Genomic DNA, 20,057 nt, shown 5'->3' on the forward strand with positions numbered 1-20,057 from the left:
TTTCAGGGAAATTTTTAAGGGACTTAAAAGTGTGTCATAAAAATTACCCCACTTATCGCTGCCCAAATTTTATATACAATGACATTATATCCTATTTTCTTAAATTATTTTTAGATAAAAGAAATAAACTATTACAGGCAAAATGAAGTTCACTGGCATTCCCTTTTCACTCCTATTCAACTTCCTTTCTCCACAAATTTGATACCTACCTTTCTTGCTCATGCTTAGTTTGCTGTTTTATTATTTTTTTAGCTTTTGTGCACTTGTATATGAAAGTAAAGAATAAATATAAATATTTTCTTTTTTAAACATACTGTACATATATTTCTGCACATTTCTTTATGCATCATTTTGAGTACTGTTCATGTTGATCTGATACACTTTACAGTTATTTTAACTGATAAATTTTAATACAGATACAATTCCATCATGTTTTATTTCCACATTCTTCTGTTGCTGTGAACAACTTTGTGCACATAGCACAGGTGGAAGAATCTCTCTGAAGTATTTACCTAGATAGGAGATTGCTGAACCATGCTATGCACATTTTCAGTTTTGCTGGAAACTGCTAGGTTGCCCCACAATGTGGTTGTGCTAATGAACATGCCCTCCATCAGAATATGAGAATTCCAGAGATACCACGTTCTCTCCAACCTTTGAGATTGTAAAGCACCTTAAATTTTTGCCAAGCTAACTGATGTGAAATACAATCCCATGGTTGTTTTAATTTATGGTTTCCTGATTTCTAGCAAAGTTGAGTATATTTTCACAGGTTTATTTCCCCTGTGCTTCCTCCTCTGTGCATTGCCATTTCATGCTTGTGTTTTTCTAATAGATTGCAAAACTTTTTGTATATTTTCTGGATACTAATCTGTTTGCCTATCTTCTGTGGTACAAATGTCTTACTGTAGTCTTTTAGCTGTGATTCTGGTTCCTTTCATCCTACAGAAGTTTTCAGTCTTTACACAATCATATCTACCAGTTTTACCTTTAAGGTTAATGGCTTACATGTGTTACTAAAGAAATTGTTTCTTAATATGTCTTTTGGTCATGAAGATATTCTCTAAAATTTAATTTGCAACAGTTTTATTTTTCCAATTTAGATTTTTATTGCACCTTGAACTGATTTTCATTCATGAGATGATAAGTAATCTGATTTTTCTTCCATATAGTAAGTAACAGGTCCTAATTCCACTTATGAAGCAGTGCTTTATCTCTCATTGAGTTGGAATGCCACTTCCATCATCCAAGAATTTCCAAATACCCATGGGTCTTTCCTGGCTCTTGCATCTTTCTTGTTGATCTAATTCAACACTTAATAACACTGTGTCATTTTCACATTACCTTAATATTATTGCCTTATTATTAATCTTGAAATCAGATAGGACAATTCCTTCTTATTCTTTTTTTTTTTTTTTTTTGGTCTTAGATATTCTTGGGCCTACACACCTCTATGTGAATTTAGGCATCGGTTTTTCAATTTTGACAAAACAATCCTGTTGGGATTTGAATTTGATTAGCATTTTTAGGTTAGTTTGGATTCTTCCCATATTTTATATCTGTTTTAAGTATCTCCACATCAAATAGAACAGACATTCAGGAAAATACTAGAGGTTAACCAACCCATAGATATACTGTGATTAAATTATAAATTTAAATTCATTTTAGCTGTGATAATGCTGAAGAGAAAAAGTGGAATCTTTTTTGTATAGAACAGATTTTTTGCAGCTATTTTAACAGTCTGGCAAAATTGAACATGTGCTCTCAAATGTCTCCATCATCTTAAACTTGTCAATGAAATGTAAACAAAGTCAGAATAATTATTTGATCAATATTTGGAATAAAATAATGATTAAACAGTATATGCATACCGAACAACTACTTTAGTCTTAGCAGTGAGCTCAAGTCTACAATGCACAAAAAATAGTTTCAGAATTGCTAGCCTATACCACTGTGAAAAGACGAACCTGCATTCTGTACAGTTCTTTGTTTATGGACTGGGAATGTAAAGTCAAAACATTGTGCTTAAAAATTACTTGCTTTTTTTCCCTCCTTTGGTGTGGTTATGTTAGTCATGGAAAATGCAGTAGGGGTTTTTTTAATGTTCATATTCCATTTTATGTTTTCTCTCATCCTTGTTCATTTAATTTAGTTGTTTTTTTTGTTTGTTTGTTTTTTTAACATTAACATGATTCCATTAATTCTGTACCAAAAACTATATTTAGGGAAATGTCACCCTCTATCCGTTTCTCCCCACTCCTACTTATTCATTCTAACAATCCCATTATAGTTGACTGTTGAACAGTGTAGGGGTGTGGGAGTTTAGGGGTGCAGTCAAAAATCAGAATATTATAGCCAGCCCTCCTATTCATAGATACTCCAAACCACTGAACCAACTGCTAATTTTGTAGTACAGTAGTATTTACTATGGTTAAAAAAAACAAAAACAAAAAACTGCATATAAGTGGGCCCATACAATTAAAATCTGTGTTCTTCAAGGTTCAGCGGTACTTTATCCTTCAATCTGTTTCTTTTTGCAGAAATAAGTAGGAATATGTTATTTAGTTATTTCTAACACAAAAGGAAACTTAGCATATATCTCTTTTGCTCTTTAATGTTTTCACTTACTAATATATCTTGGAAATTACTCATATCAGTTCAGATAGGTCTTTTTCATTCTTTTTCATCTGTTGAATATTATTCTGTTTTGAGGATAAACCATAGCTTATTCAACTAATCTCCAATATTAAGTGTTTAAAATATTCCCCCTAATTTGTCATTATAAATAATGCTGCAAAGAATAATTTTGTGCATATGAATTTTTGTGTTATTGGAGAAGTATCTTCAGAGTAAATTTACAGGAATGGGCTACTTGGTCAAAAAGCAAACACATATGTAGTTTCCCTAATAACTAATAAATTTTCCTTCACATTATATTCCCACCAGCAATGCATGAGAGTTCCAATTTTCCCACAGATGTACCTCTGATAGGTGAGAAGTGGTACCTCAATGTAGTTTTAATTTGTATTTATCTTGTTATAAGTGAAGAGACTTTCTTCATAAAGTTGTTACTCAGAAGTTGTTATATCTTATTCATCTGAACTCACATGGCCATTCCTAGCTGCAACAGAGATGGGGAAATACAGTGTCTAGCTGGATAGCCATGGATCAGCCAAATCTTCGTCAGTTATGGGATCAATTACTGAAAGTAAAAAAAGTATTAGAGGATAACAAGAGATAATTGGCAGTGTCCCTGATGCAAGTTCACTAATTGGTAGCCATAGGTCTAGTAGATATATATTATACTTCTAAGGAGTTAGTTGTTTATAAAGTAATCACTTGAGCTATTCCTATTTAACACACATTCACTTAATAATACTTTTTAAAACATGGTTAAGATATAATAACTGCCTCTCCAAAAGATGAGAGTTTGGTGGTTAAAATTACAACATAGCTCAGAAGTGTTATGATAAGATGAAGTAGAAAATTCTAAGAAAACACATAAAAAATATACTTAAACCAATCTGGGGAGGTTAGGGAAGACCTTCCTGAAGAAATCAAGTTTAAGGAGAAACATTACAAGTTGTTTCCAGGAAGAGAAACAGGTGGGAAAAGTAGGAATGGAGAATCTCTGGGAGAAGGATCTGAACGTTCAAAGGCCTGGAGTTGGGAAAGAGAGCATAGTTCAGTAAGCAAGTGTCAACCACTGTGGGCAGCAAGGGGAGAGTGAGAGACGGCCTGGAGAGGGACACTAGGGCAGATCACCAGTTACTCTCTGGGCTTTGCCAGGAAGTTTGCATTATATCATTCTGTGTAGGACAGTGGAGAGACATGGAAAGGTTGTAAGCATGAGAGAGACAAGTCAGATTGTTGATTTAGAAAGATAATTTCATATAGAGGATGTGTTACAGAGGGGCAAGCCTGGGCTAGGAATACCAGAGAGAGAAGTTTATGAAAGCATTGATTTCTATCCATCTTACTAATGGCTACCAAAGATTCTTAGGTTAATTATGAGTAAATTGGTTGAAATCAGAAGTGTTCTAAACCAGAATGAGGAATATCATGTTGGGGAGGAGGGTTGGGGCGATTTTCTGAAACTACTTTCACAGACATGCAAAATTCTGTGTTAATGTCCTGTTTCTATGAAGGGTATTCCAATAAAATGGAGGAAAATAATATATTTTGGGTCAAATATAAGGTTATTTAAAAATACTATTCCTATCACCAAAGCACTCAAAATAACAAAAACCAATGGAAAAGGGGAAATTTCAGAATCTAAGTTCATTAAATGAATCTTCCAAAGGACAGCCATCTTATTGCAATATAGATTTAAATCAACTGATCTGTCTTATGGTGTGAATTTTTAGTTAAGGCCAAATGTATATTCTCAAGATAAGTGGAGAATTTCAGCAATTATTTAGTTATTCGAGGCAAATTAACGTCTCTTCTTGAAAACACACAGTTTATCATGACAAAATATTGGGTTTATTGCTTGTATTACCTGATAATTGCCTCACTTTCCTCTTTCATTTGATACCTGCTGATACAACCTCAAAGTCCTTCACAAAGCACAAAAGTTAATGACATCAAATTCTTCTCTTTGAAATTCATTGCTGCTATATTTATAAGCATAACTCATTCATTGGTTCTTCTGGGGGTAAAAAGGAAGGGGGAAACAGCTTACTGTCTTCAGAATCTGACGTATGCTTACAGTGTTTCAGGGGCAATTTGACCAAAAAATAAAGTTCAAACATTCCTCATCCTGAGCGTTGTAGATAATTAATCATTTCAATTTTTCAACAGTCAACCATCCCTAGCCCCTTTACCCTTTAATCTGCTGCAGTGTGACAGAAATGGCTGGTATATGTCAAGTCCATATCACTTAAAATTATTCCTCAAACACATTTGAAAGGGAGAATCATTGCTTTATGTGGTGTTAGGAAACTCTGGCCGTCTTTTTTGTTATCCAAAGTTTAATCTTTCTAAAAATGGATAAAGAGAGCAATTTTTGATAAATTAGTCTACACTTCTTCCAGTAATGAGATAACTACGGTTCCATCTGCAGTGTGTCAAGAAAGGTAGGAGCCAGGAGTTCTTGTACAGTTTTTTCCTAAAGTTAAACGAATACATTAAAATTATTAGTATCCAGTCTTATGAATTACATATTAGTTGGGCTGAAACTTTAAAACTTTGTCTCTAATTCTAACAGTTATCATTTCACACCAGTTTTATGCACAGAGCATTTTGACTGTTTTAGGTATCTTTCTTCGTCATGAGTTACCACGAGTTTAGAGGTGTGCTAGAGTAGGGTGCAGGGAGGTTGAAATACTTTCTTTGTATTCTGGAGGCTGGTATAGGTGATACTTTTGATTCTGTCATGTTGGAAGAGTCAGTGGTTTGAACACTATCTACAAATGAAGATTTTTAGATGTTTGTGTGATTTACAAGCATGCGTTTATTTTTTCTAAATGTTTTATTGTATTGTCAACTGATTGATGCTAGAGTGGTTTGAATCAGCAGCAACTGACTGTTTGACTCCCATTAGTAATTCAGTAGCAACAGGAAAAAAATACTTACCCTCTTTAGTAAATTCCTACTTAAATGTTTGATGACTTCAAAATATGATTGAATCCTCTTTCAAGGTTACGATTAGACTGGTCAATCCCCACTAAATATTTAACATCAAATGTAGTATCAGATATCCATGTGCTGCTCTACTATTCTTAGCCTCTCTTGCAGTTGGATTGGAGCAGGGTGATTTTGCTGAAGCCAGTAAATGTGAGTGGAAGTGATGAAAGCTACTTCCAGGCCTGGATGTAAAGAAAAAAATCCACTTGATCTTCTGCATCCCTCTTCTCTTGCCATCGTATCTTGCCATACGCTTATATATCTTATGCCAAAAAACTACTGCAGAACTTAGTGACTTAAGCAATCTTACTTTCTGTGGATCAGGAATTTAAATGTAAATTACCTGGTTGCCTCTGGTTTAGTCTCTCAGAAGATTATGTTTAGGATTTCAGCAGGGGCTGCAGTTATCTTAAGGCTCAACTTAAGGAGGATCTGCTTCTAAGTTCACTCATGTGCCTGATGGTAGGACTGAGGGCATCACTGAACCTTGGCTAGAGAATCAGTTCTTTGCTATGTGGGCCTCTCCATAGGGCTACACACTGATGGCAGCTGGTTTCTCCTAGAGTGAGGACTCCAACACAGTGGAGAAGAGAGAGAGAACAGGATAAGCAAGACAGATGTAATAGTCTTTTATAATCTAATCTCTAAGGAGTGTGCAAATAGGGACAGGCTGGTAAAAGAATACAAATTTTCAGTTAGAAGATGAATAAGGTGTGAGAATCTAGTGTATAACATGGTGATTATAGTTGATAAGACAATTGTATTCTATAATTGGAATTTGCTAAGAGAGTAGAACTTAAGTGTTCTCACACACACAAGAAAGCAAACATGTGAGTTGATGGATGTGTTAATTAAGTTGGCAGTGGGAATCCTTTCACAATGTATGTGTACATCAACTCATCACATTGTATACTTTAAATATATTACAATTTTATTTGTCAAATATACCTCAGTGAAGCTGAAAAAAAATGGAATCAGCTTGGATTCTCAATTCTATGCTAATTGGGAAAATGTGAAGGAAATCTTCCCACTCCACATTAGATTGTGATATGAGCAAGTAATCATCTGTTGCATTAAGCCCCTGACATTTCAGAATTCATTTGTTTCAGGAGAATTATGTGAAGTTAGACTGACTAACGCATCAGCTTTCATTTCCTGGTTCCCTGAGTATATTTATTCTTTTACAAAACATTTTTTTCAGGAGCCAGTTCCCATTTTGATCATTGTCATGATCATTAACAAACTAGTATTGTATTCTTGGTCTGTGTTGGTCTTTTTGTAAGTGCTGAGGGTAAAAGGTGGCAACAAGTTACATTTCTTCTATAAGATCGGAAAGTTCGAGGCATGGGCTAGGATGTATTCATTCAAAAATGTTAACTTTATATGCATTTTTATATACTCTACATTTTCCTTTCTATACCCTATAGGGTAGGGTAGTACCCTATGGGGTACTCAGAGTAGGTGAAAATTAATCTTATTAAAATAATGTACTTAGAATCCAAGAAAATATTTGCTGAATTATCTCTGCCCCCAGCCTTATTTCCCCTTATTGTTTATCTGCTACTCATCCTTAAATTTTGGTTTAGGTAACAAATTTTTAAGGACACTGTCTGCAAATTGCCAAAACTGATATGTCCTTCCAGAGTGCCATGTGCTATTTCTTCTTGTAGCTCTTATCATACTCTATGGCAATAGCCTATTTGCTTGTATGACATCCCTAGAGTGTAATGACTTGGAAGCATTCGTGTTTTCCCAGCACTTAGTATGTGGTACATAGTACACAGCATATAGTAGGGATGCAATCATTCTTTAATGGAAGAATAAATGAATCAATAACATGAATAGTAGAGACATTAAAGCTTCCAGTAAAGCTTTAGTGAAGATCTCAAAGATAAGGACATTGAAACACTCCAAATCTGACCAGTTGATGATTTCCTTGACCAGGCTGAAGAGATATAACTTTTCTGGTCAATCAGGATGAGTAAAAGGGGTTTATATCTCTATAATCCAAACAATAGAGGAAACAGGTTGAATGAGAGAAGAGTGGTAAATATTAGCTATTAAGTAGCATTCAAAAAATGAAAACCAAAGCAATACAACATGGAGCACTGTGCTGCACAAGACAGAACAGATATACGTGTAGAGATTTTCACCTAGGAAGAGATACTTCCCAATCTATGGTGGAAAATATTTCTGAATTTAGAAGTGTTGTGTATACAGGCCCCACTTTTGGGGATGTATGTGAAAAGTCCATAATAGGCAAATCCATAGAGACAAAAAGTAGATTCCTGGTTGTCAGGGCATGGGGGAAGGGAATGAGGAGTGACTGCTAACAGGTATGGCATTTTTTGAGGGGGAGGAAGATGAAAATGTTCTGAAATTAGATAATTCTGATAGTTGTGCTACCCTGTGAATATAAATGTAATACACTTAAAATGGTGAATTTTATGGTATGTGAATATATCTCAGTACAAAAAGTTATTGAAGCACAAGATAATAGATGGTAAATAACACAAGTTTCTAATGTTATTCTAAAATAGTTTATAGTTTTTATGTAGTAAAAATGAAAATACCCGAGGTAATACCAGAGACTAAAATGTTCACTGGCAATCATTCTAATAGTTAAACTAGTTATAGCAAGCTCTGGATTATTTGCTATAATATTATAATCTATTTTCAGGCCTGGACTTTTAAATTGTATCTTGTCTTCAAAAATGGATACTTAAAGGAATTGTGCACATAATAGTTTATTATAGTTGGTTATTTTTCAGAGATGTTAGTTGGTTCTCCTTTATCCTAAAGTTTTTCTCCTATCCTACCTTTCAACCATTGAGAATTGCCTTTTTTTGAAAAGAAAAGTATTTTGTGGTATCCTCCTTCATTTTCTCTTTTCTTTGGAATATTAAGGTTTTTTTAAAATGGATTTTGCTACACAATGTTGAGCACAGTCATTTCAGCTGAGTTTCAGGACTCTATGAAATCTCCAGTCACTCATAAAGATGAGAGAGGCCTCTGTCGGTGACCTGTTTATTAAGCATCCCAGCTATCACCTGAGAAAACTCAGTTCTTTTCCTTTAAACCTTTGAAACCTGGAGCCACAAACAAATTCTATTAAAATATGTTGTGGAAACAATTGATCTTTTCAATGTAGCATCAAACTTAAAATACACTTCAAGTTTGTGTATTTAAACAAATGTTTCCATTAAAAGAGACAGAGGAACTAGAAGGCAAAACAAAAATCCACTGACTACATCTGAAACACAACTAGGTGGTAAGTTATCCCCATGAACCCCTAAATATGAGCAGGTAGGGGGAAAGGAGCACCACAGGATCTACAAAATCAACGTAACATCAGCATCTGTGTGAGAGGAAACCCAACAGACTTAAGAATGCACGAACCCCAACATAGCTAGCAGACATCCCTTGGAAGGTGCAGCTAGCTAATTTAATACCAGCATTTGAAAGTGGGAGGGATTTTTGTACGTTTCGTAGTATACATAATATTAAAGAAGCTACCAACAACAACAACAACAACAACAACAAAAACCCCTAGAGTATTGAATTGGAATTGGAAAAATCAGCATAAACCCAGGTTGTATTTTATATGTGGATAATGTACTTTCTAGATCTGCTTCCTGAAAGGGCCTAGAAATACTGAGCAACTCAGTAGCAATGAACCTCCACAAATTTTTTACTCCAAATAACGTTTTTCACTGAAAGAAAATAAGTCACATCAGACAAATGTCTAACTCCATGTTCAGAGGAGGAAATATACAAAATAAGCCTAGGAATATACAAAATAAGCCCAGATGGATAACAAGGAAGTTACCACTGTGTCAAAAGGACTTGGGAACCAACCTGAGGGAGGGAAGGAAGGAAGGAGAAAATAACTAACTGCTAGTAAACCAACCAACTCATTTTTTGCCAACTAGTAAATAAAGGAGAAAAATAAAGTATTTTTCTTATCATTCCTAAATGGACTGTTATACCAGATAAACAAATAGTAGATGAAGGAAAGCTTCTCTTTTTTTTTAAACATTTTTTTTATTGAGTTATAGTCATTTTACAATGTTGTGTCAAATTCCAGTGTAGAGCACAATACTCCAATTATACATGAACATACGTATATTCATTGTCACATTTTTTTTCACTGTGAGCTACCACAAGGTCTTGTATATATTTCCCTGTGCAATACAGTATAATCTTGTTTATCTATTCTGCATATGCCTGTCAGTATCTACAAATTTTGAAATCTGTCTGTCCCTTCCCACTCCCCACCCCCTTGGCAACCACAAGTTCACAAGTTTGTATTCTATGTCTATGAGTCTGTTTCTGGTTTTTCTTTTTTAACATTTTTTATTCATTTATAATCATTTTACAATGTTGTGTCAAATTCCAGCGTAAAGCACAATTTTTCAGTTACACATGAACACACATACATTCACTGTCACATTTTTTTCTCTGTGAGCTACCATAAGATCTTTTGTATATTTCCCTGTGCTATGCAGTATAATTTTGTTTATCTATTCTACAATTTTGAAATCCCATCTATCCCTTCCCACCCTCCGCCCCCTTGGCAACCACAAGTTTGTATTCTATGTCTATGAGTCTGTTTCTGTTTTGTATTTATGCTTTGTTTGTTTGTTTGTTTGTTTTTAGATTCCACATATGAGCAATCTCATATGGTATTTTTCTTTCTCTTTCTGGCTTACTTCACTTAGAATGACATTCTCCAGGGACATCCATGTTGCTGCAAATGGCGTTATGTTGTCATTTTTATGGCTGAGTAGTATTCCATTGTATAAATATTCCACATCTTCTTTATCTAGTCATCTGTTGAAGGACATTTAGGCTGTTTCCATGCCTTGGCTATTGTAAATACTGCTGCTATGGAAAGCTTCTCTTTATAAAAGTATTCGAGCTAACAGATGAAAAGGGATAATAGAATTTGGGTATCACTATTTTGAAAACCCAAATTAATAAATGTATCTGGGCATTAATCATAAATAGCTGTTAACATCACGAAATGACATCATATACTTTCTGATAAGAGAACTCAACATCACCTGTGAAGTGACTGCCAAAAAAATCAAACCTAAATATGATTATGCCTCTAGATCCAACTACCAATTTACAGGAAATATAGAGGATAGAGGAACATGCTAAATGATACCAGCAATATGCAGTCATTGACACTCAAGAATGTAGAAACCTACCGAACAGCCAAACCAATTTATTTGATAAATTAATTATAAGAGGACAAAGATGAAAGGATTATCAATTTATTGAAAGAGACTAAAAAAAAACTCTTAATAGCAACATGTGGACTTTATATTAATTCAGATCAACTAAAAAACTATATTCCTGAAGGACATGGAAATTGGAACATTGAATATTTGATAATATCAGAAAAATTTTCACATCTTTACTGTGGTCATAATGATAATATGATTGGGTGTCTGTGTGTGTGTGATAGAGCCCTTATGTTTTAGAGATACATTTGGAAATATTGAAAGATGAAATGGTATCTGACATTTGCTTCAAAATAATATGGGGGAGGGAATTGGATAGAGGTAGAGAGAAGTAAAGGGGTTAGCCATAAGTTGAAAGAATGATTAAATCTAGGTGGTGGTACACAGGAGTTTTTAATAATATTTTTCTACTTCTCTATGTAATAATGTGATAAATGAATATAATGTGTAATAAAATATATTTTGAGGAAAAAGGATATGAAAGAGAAATTCATTATGTATCAGAGTATGCATCAATGCTATGATAAAACTTTGTTATATACAAACTGCTATTGAAAATATTCAGTAGCTAAAGCCACTAAAGTAAGCACTAGAACATGTGACTATGAACTAGTTAGAAAATTCTGTTACTCATTTTTTTCCCCAAATACTGCTGGTCCTGGCCTGGATCTGGAAAACTGACTTTTAGTTTTATCTCCTCCTGAATATCTGCGTGAACCTAAGTATGCTACCTATTGATCTGTGCTAAGCAAGGAACTGGAGGGCTCACCAATGCAATGAACCAGCCTCTAGTTAAATAAATAATTTTATTTGTACTCATCCCACCAAAAACTGGAGGAAAAATGATCAAAACTGAGTTAGCAACAATTAAATTAAAAGCAAGGATTATAACAATTATGTTCATTGCTGTATTCCCAAGTCTCATCACAAATGCATAGCACATAATAGATATCCTAAAAGCAGTGAATGAATGAAAGAATGGAAGGATGGATGGATGAATTTTATATAAGTTGATGACATGTAACTTTAAATAAATCCCAATGTAGTCATCTTAGACTGTGAATATTTGCATCTAAATTTCAGTAATTTTCAGGCTACAGTTATATTTTTCTGTTGTCTAGATTAGTAGTTCTCAAAGTTTAGCATCCATGAGAATCACTTGGAAAACTTGTAAATAGATTTCTGAGTCCCATACCAAATTCTTTTTTTTTTTTAACATTTTTTATTGACTTATAATCATTTTACAATTTTGTGTCAAATTCCAGTGTTCAGCACAATTTTTCAGTTATTCATGGACATATACACACTCATTGTCACATTTTTTTCTCTGTGAGTTATCATAACATTTTGTGTATATTTCCCTGTGCTATACAGTGTAGTCTATTCTACAATTTTGAAATCCCAGTCTCTCCCTTCCCACCCTCCACCCCCCTGGTAACCACAAGTCTGTATTCTCTGTCTGTGAGTCTATTTCTGTCCTTCATTTACGCTTTGTTTTTGTTTGTTTGTTTGTTTGTTTTTGTTTTTGTTTTTTACATTCCACATATGAGCGATCTCATATGGTATTTTTCTTTCTCTTTCTGGCTTACTTCACTTAGAATGACATTCTCCAGGAGCATCCATGTTGCTGCAAATGGCATTATGTTGTCGGTTTTTATGGCTGAGTACTATTCCATTGTATAAATATACCACCTCTTCTTTATCCAGTCACCTGTTGATGGACATTTAGGCTGTTTCCATGTTTTGGCTATTGTAAATAGTGCTGCTATGAACATTGGGGTGCAGGTGTCATCCTGAAGTAGATTTCCTTCTGGATACAATCCCAGGAGTGGGATTCCTGGGTCATATGGTAAGTCTATTCCTAGTCTTTTGAGGAATCTCCACACTGTTTTCCATAGTGGCTGCACCAAACTGCATTCCCACCAGCAGTGTAGGAGGGTTCCCCTTTCTCCACAGCCTCTCCAGCATTTGTCATTTGTGGATTTTTGAATGACGGCCATTCTGACTGGTGTGAGGTGATACCTCATTGTAGTTTTGATTTGCATTTCTCTGATAATTAGTGATATTGAGCATTTTTTCATGTGCTTTTTGATCATTTGTATGTCTTCCTTGGAGAATTGCTTGTTTAGGTCTTCTGCCCGTTTTTGGATTGGGTTGTTTATTTTTTTCTTATTGAGTCGTATGAGTTGCTTATATATTCTGGAGATCAAGCCTTTGTCGGTTTCACTTGCAAAAATTTTCTCCCATTCCGTAGGTTTTCTTCTTGTTTTATTTCTGGTTTCCTTTGCTGTGCAGAAGCTTGTAAGTTTCATTAGGTCCCATTTGTTTCTTCTTGCTTTTATTTCTTCTAGGAGAAAATTTTTGAAATGTATGTCAGATAATGTTTTGCCTATGTTTTCCTCTAGGAGGTTTATTGTATCTTGTCTTACGTTTAAGTCTTTAATCCATTTTGAGTTGATTTTTGTATATGGTGTAAGGGAGTGTTCTAGCTTCATTGTTTTACATGCTGCTGTCCAGTTTTCCCAACACCATTTGCTGAAGAGACCGTCTTTATTCCAATGTATATTCTTGCCTCCTTTGTCGAAGATGAGTTGACCAAAAGTTTGTGGGTTCATTTCTGGGCTCTCTATTCTGTTCCATTGGTCTATATGTCTGTTTTGGTACCAATACCATGCTGTCTTGATGACTGTAGCTCTGTAGTATTGTCTGAAGTCTGGGAGAGTTATTCCTCCAGCCTCTTTCTTTCTCTTCAGTAATGCTTTGGCAATTCTAGGTCTTTGATGGTTCCATATGAATTTTATTATGATTTTTTCTAGTTCTGTGAAATACGTCCTGGGTACTTGGATAGGGATTGCATTAAATCTGTAGATTGCCTTGGGCAGTGTGACCATTTTAACAATATTGATTCTTCCAATCCAAGAGCATGGAATATCTTTCCATTTTTTAAAGTCTTCTTTAATTTCCTTCATCAATGGTTTATAGTTTTCTGTGTATAATTCTTTCACCTCCTTGGTTAGATTTATTCCCAGATATTTTATTACTTTGGGTGCTATTTTAAAGGGGATTGTTTCTTTACTTTCTTCTTCTGTTGATTTATCGTTAGTGTAAAGAAATGCAACTGATTTTTGAACGTTAATTTTGTAACCTGCTACCTTGCTGAATTCTTCACTCAGCTCTAGTAGCTTTTGTGTGGACCTTTTAGGGTTTTCTATGTATAGTAACATGTCATCAGCATATAATGACACTTTTACCTCTTCTTTTCCAATTTGGATCCCTTTTATTTCTTTCTCTTGCCTGACTGCTGTGGCTAGGACTTCCAGGACTATGTTGAATAGGAGTGGTGATAGTGGGCATCCTTGTCTTGTCCCAGATTTTAGTGGGAAGCTTTTGAGTTTTTCACCATTGAGTACTATGCTGGCTGTAGGTTTGTCATATATAGCTTTTATTATGTTGAGATATGTTCCCTCTATACCCACTTTGGCGAGAGTTTTTATCATAAATGGGTGTTGAATTTTATCAAATGCTTTTTCTGCATCGATTGAGATGATCATGTGGTTTTTGTCCTTTCTCTTGTTGATGTGATGTATTACACTGATTGATTTGCGTATGTTGAACCAGCCTTGTGTCCCTGGGATGAACCCCACTTGGTCATGATGTATAATCTTTTTTATGTGTTGTTGGATTCTATTTGCTAAAATTTTGGTGACGATTTTGGCATCTATGTTCATCAGTGATATTGGCCTATAATTCTCTTTTTTTGTAGTGTCTTTGCCTGGTTTTGGTATCAGGGTGATGGTGGCTTCATAGAATGAGTTTGGGAGTATTCCCTCCTTTTCAATCGTCTGGAAGAGTTTGAGAAGGACTGGTATGAGTTCTTCTTTGTATGTTTGGTAGAATTCCCCGGTGAAGCCGTCCGGTCCTGGACTTTTATTTGTAGGGAGGTTTTTAATTGCTATTTCTATTTCCTTTCTAGTGATCAGATTGTTCAAGTGTTCAGATTCTTCTTGATTCAGTTTTGGTGGACAGTATGTTTCCAGAAACTTGTCCATCTCCTCTAGGTTATCCAGTTTGGTTCCATATAGTTTTTCATAATATTCTCGTATGATATTCTGTATTTCTATTTTGTTTGTTGTAATTTCTCCATTTTCCTTTCTTATTTTGCTAATTTGTGCTCTCTCTTTTTTCTTCTTAGTGAGTTTGGCCAGAGGTTTGTCGATTTTATTTACTTTTTCAAAAAACCAGCTTTTGGTTTGGTTGATTTTTTCTACGGTCTTGTTAATCTCTATTGTATTTAATTCCTCTCTGATCTTTATTATTTCCTTCCTCCTGCTGCTTTTTGGGGCTTTTTGTTCTTCTTTTTCTAATTCATTCAGGTGGTGGGTTAAATTGTTTATTTGAGATTGTTCTTCTTTTTTGAGGAAGGCCTGTCTCGCTATAAACTTCCCTCTTAGCACTGCCTTTGCTGTGTCCCATAGGTTTTGAGTGGTTGTGCTTTCATTATCATTTGTCTCAAGGTATTTTTTAATTTCAGCTTTGATTTCCTCATTGGTCCATTGTTTTTTCAATAACATTGTTTAATCTCCATGCTTTCCTTTTTTTCTCCTTTGTTTCTCTGTTGTTGATTTCCAGTTTCATGGCATTGTGGTCAGTAAAGATGCTTGAGATAATTTCTATCTTCTTAAAATTGCTGAGGTTTCTTTAGTGCCCAAGTACATGATCGATCCTGGAAAATGTTCCATGTGCACTTGAAAAGAATGTATATCCTATTTTTTGGTGGTGTAATGCTCTGAAAATATCCACCAAATCTAGTTTTTCTATTGTAGTATTTAATTTCTCTGTTGCCTTGTTTATTTTCTGTCTGGAAGATCTGTCTAGTGATGTTAATGCAGTGTTAAAATCTCCAACTATGATTGTATTCCCATCAATATCCCCCTTTATCTCTGTTAGTAATTCTTGTATGTACTTAGGTGCTCCTATATTGGGTGCATATATATTAACGAGTGTAATATCCTCATCTTGTATCACTCCTTTAATCATTATAAAATGTCCTTCTTTATCTTTCTTTATGGCCTTTGTTTTAAAGTCTGTTTTGTCTGAAATCAGTACTGCAACACCTGCTTTTTTGGCTTTTCCATTTGCATGGAATATTCTTTTCCATCCTTTCACTCTCAATCTATATGTGTCCTTCTCCCTAAAGTGGGTCTCCTGTATGCAGCATATTGAAGGTTCTTGCTTTATTATCCAGTCTGCCACTCTGTGTCTTTTGACTGGAGCATTTAGTCCATTAACATTTACAGTAATTAATGATAGATTTGTGTTTATTGCCATTTTGAACTTATCTTTGCAGTTGAATTGGTATATCCTCTTTGTTCCTTTCTTCTTCCTTTTGTGGTTTGGTAATTTTCCTTTGTATTATCATGGATTTTATTTAATTTTTGTGACTCCTTTGTAAATTTTTGGCTTGTGGTTACCCTTTTTTGTAAATCTATCAACCCATTACTATAACTGTTTTTATTAAACTGATAGTAACATGATCTCAAACCCATCCTACTGTTAAAAAAAATTTAAAAAAGAAAGAAAAAAATATTCTATATTTCCCTGCCTCCCTCTCCCACTCTCAGTGATTTGTATGTCTTCTTTTATAATTTCATGTTTACTTTATTTGTAATTCATGAGTTATCACCTTTCCAGTTGTGTGTTTCTCATTTCTGTAGCATCCTGCTGCTTTTCTATTTAGAATAGCCCTTTCAGTATTTCTTTTAGCATGGGTTTAGTGTTGCTAAACTCCTGCAGCTTTTTTTTGTCTGTGAAACTCTTTATTTCTCCTTCTATCCTCAAGGATAGCCTTACTGGATAAAGGATCCTAGGCTGCATCTTTTTTTTCATTCAGGGCTTTGAATATATCTTGCCACTCCCTTCTGGCCTGTAGTGTTTGTGTAGAGAAATCAGCTGAGAGCCTTATGGGGGTTCCCTTGTAACTTACTCTTTGCTTTTCTCTTGCTGCCTTTAGAATCATTTCTTTATCCTTGACTCTGGCCATCTTGATTATGATATGTCTTGGTGTGGGTCTATTTGGGTTCTTCCTGTTTGGGACCCTCTGAGCTTCCTGTACTTGGATATCTGATTCCTTCTTTAAGTTTGGGAAGTTTTCAGTCATGATTTCTTCAAAAACCTTTTCAATCCCCTTTGATCTTTCTTCTCCTTCTGGGACCCCTATTATGCGAAGATTGGGACGCTTTATATTATCCCATAGGTCCCTTATGCTATTTTCATTATTTTTTATTTGCTTCTCTTGTAGTTCTTCTGAATGGGTGCTTTCTATTGCCCTGTCTTCTAGATCACTAATTCGTTCCTCTGCATTATCTAGTCGGCTTTGCACAGCTATTAGATCATTCCTCATCTCTGTCAATGAGTTTACCCATTCTACTTGGCTCTTCTTTATAGCTTCAATTTCATTTTTGACATTTTATATCTCTAAACACTACCTCCTTTAATTCCTTCAGCAATTCGATCACTCCTTTTTTGAAATCTTGATCTAGTAGGCTATCGATGTCTATTTCGTTGATCTTTCTTTCAGGGGATTTCTCTTGTTCTTTTAATTGGGAAAGGTTTTTCTGCTTCTTCATCTTGCTCATACCTCTTTGGCACTGTGGTTTATGGAGTATCAGTTGTTTATTTTGGTCCTTAAGGATTTTATCTATCTGATGCCTATTTAGGAATAGAACTTAGGAAAAAAAGAAAAAAAAAATAAGAGAGAGAGAGAAAGAATTTTAAAAAAAGGGAGAAAGAGGGTTTGAAAACAGTGTATAATGAATAATAGAAGAGTGAGTTGAAGCAGAGTATTAATCGGGTTGAGACGTCCTTTTAAAACCTTTACAAAAAAGGGGGGGGGGAGATGAATAGATGTATTTGGAACCTGTGTCTAATCAATAGCAGGACATCAAAACCCAAGAGAAATAGAAATGAATTAAGAAGTAAAGATTAAGAGAGTAATAGAAAATAGAACAGGTAAAAACAGATTTAAAAAAAAAAGGGGGGGGGGTTGTCTGTGTTCTCCTGGAGTCTGTGTGCTTTTAATGTGAAGTCTTTCTGTCTTCGTCCTGTTTTGGAAGCTCAGCTTGCTGTTTTCAGAGGCCCTCCGTTGGCGCCCTCTTCTGTGCTGCTCCCAGCACCTGTCAGCAAGCAGATTGCGCCTCCTCCTAACACTGGGTCAGGTGCAGCTCTCCTCTGCTGTGGGCGGGCGGGTCGCTGCCCCTCCGGATGCCGCAGTCAGATGTTGCAGACTGGCCGGGTAGGAGGGCGGGTCGTGCCCCCTCCCAGCACCTCGGTCAGGGGCTGTGTTCCTACCCGAAAGGTGGGGGGGGGGGGCGCTCTCCCTCTACCTGCGCAGCCGGTAGTTCCGCTCTCTGTGCGGCTGCGCGCTCCGCCCTGGTCGGCGCTCCGCAGGTGGGCTTGGGGAAGACCGAGGGACAGCCCTGTCCCTGCTCCGAGCCAAAACCCAGCTCCTTGTTTGTCTTTGTGGAGCAAGTTCTCTGAGGGACCAGGATGGAAGGATCCTATCTGCCCCGGGCTGCAGGCCAGTCTCAGTCTGGCCTTCGAGGCTGCTAAGCCCTTCGGTGCGGATGCAGGTTTCGCCCCCGCCCCCGCCTGAGTGCTAAGCGCGGAGGATATGGCGGCTGTGCCTGAGCCCCGCCTCTCTTCCCCCGAAAACTTTCCGCGGGTTTTCAGAGATGGGGGTGTGCACCCCTCCCCTGAGAGCACATCAACCTTGCTGTTTTATGGAGGGCCCAGGTTGTTCTGCCCTGTGCACCCACAGTCAAGGTGTGCAGCCCCTTGCGTTCCCCCGGGGCTGCCTCCGTGCAGCCACTTCCGTCCTCCGCCCGGCTTGTGCAGCCTGGCCCTGCCCGCCGCTGCCGGCCCGCATCTCAGGCTGGGTGTCGGGGGGACGTTCTGTGCCCGTTTAACTTAGTTCTGTTAGTCAAGGGCTGCTCTGTACAGATCCGAGCCTGGGAGGCTCCCCCTCCGTCCCGCTGGCCTCTCAGTTGGAGAGGGGAGACCCAGCGAGCGAGCGCCAGTCCTCCTTTGCCGCTCCCTCCCCGCGGGACCCGTCCTGCGCTGCTTTGCCTTTTGTTCTTTCTTTTTTCCTTTTCTCCTACCAGATTTTTGGCGTCTTTATCTTTTGAAGAGGGTGATGTTCTGTCGGAGTTCCACAGGTGCTCTGGTTGGCTGAGTGGGTCTGTAGATGTGGGTCTTGGTGTATTTGTGGGAGAGGGTGACCTGCGAGCGTCCTTCTACTCCGCCATCTTCCCAAATTCTTGAATTTGCCTTTCATACAAGTTTTCAGGTGATGCTAATGCTGCCGGTCTATGGAACACACTTGAAGTAGTGTTAGTAAAGCCAGATTTTGTCACCAACCACCATCACCAGAATTATCTGGAGAACTTCATAAATATTTAGATTTCCATGACTCTTCTGACACTTACTGAATCAGGATTTCTGAGAGTGAGTCTCAGAAACACGAATTTTAAGAAGCAACTGGACTCATTCTTATGCATACTCAAGTCTGAGAATGGCCTAGACTAGTGCTGTCCAGTAGAACTCTGGAACAATGGAAATGTTCTATATCTGCACTGTCCAGCACAGTAGCCATAAGCCACATGCAGCTATGAAACATTTGAAATGTGGCTACTCTGACTGAGAAACTGAATTTTTTATTTTACTTTAATTAATTTATACTTACATGTAAATTGCCAGTTGGGGCTAGTAGTTACCATATTAGATCATGAAAGCCTTGATTTTCAAACTTTTCTTCTTAAAACTAGAGTTTCCTTCAGTCATGGCAGAAGTGGGGACCCAGAATATGATGTTCCTAGAATCCCACTGTTTTCTCCTAGAGCGATTCCCTCTTGGTGACCCTGGGCTTTCCCTTGATATTTTGGTCTCTGTACCAACTGGAGTCTATGCCCATCCAGGGACATCCTTAAAGCTCCTGTGAAAGATAACTCAGAATGCTCTGACAAATTTTTGAATGAATGGCACATCATTAGGTTTATGGAACAGTTACTTATCTGCCAAACAGTTACGCTTTGGGTCCATTTTAATGCAGCTTCTCAAGGAATTCCCAGTATGCTCACTAACTTATTATCTCATTAATCCTTGTAATGACTTTCTGAGCAG

Source organism: Camelus dromedarius, chromosome 10 (assembly GCF_036321535.1).
Source record: "Camelus dromedarius isolate mCamDro1 chromosome 10, mCamDro1.pat, whole genome shotgun sequence".
Lineage (NCBI taxonomy): Eukaryota > Metazoa > Chordata > Mammalia > Artiodactyla > Camelidae > Camelus > Camelus dromedarius.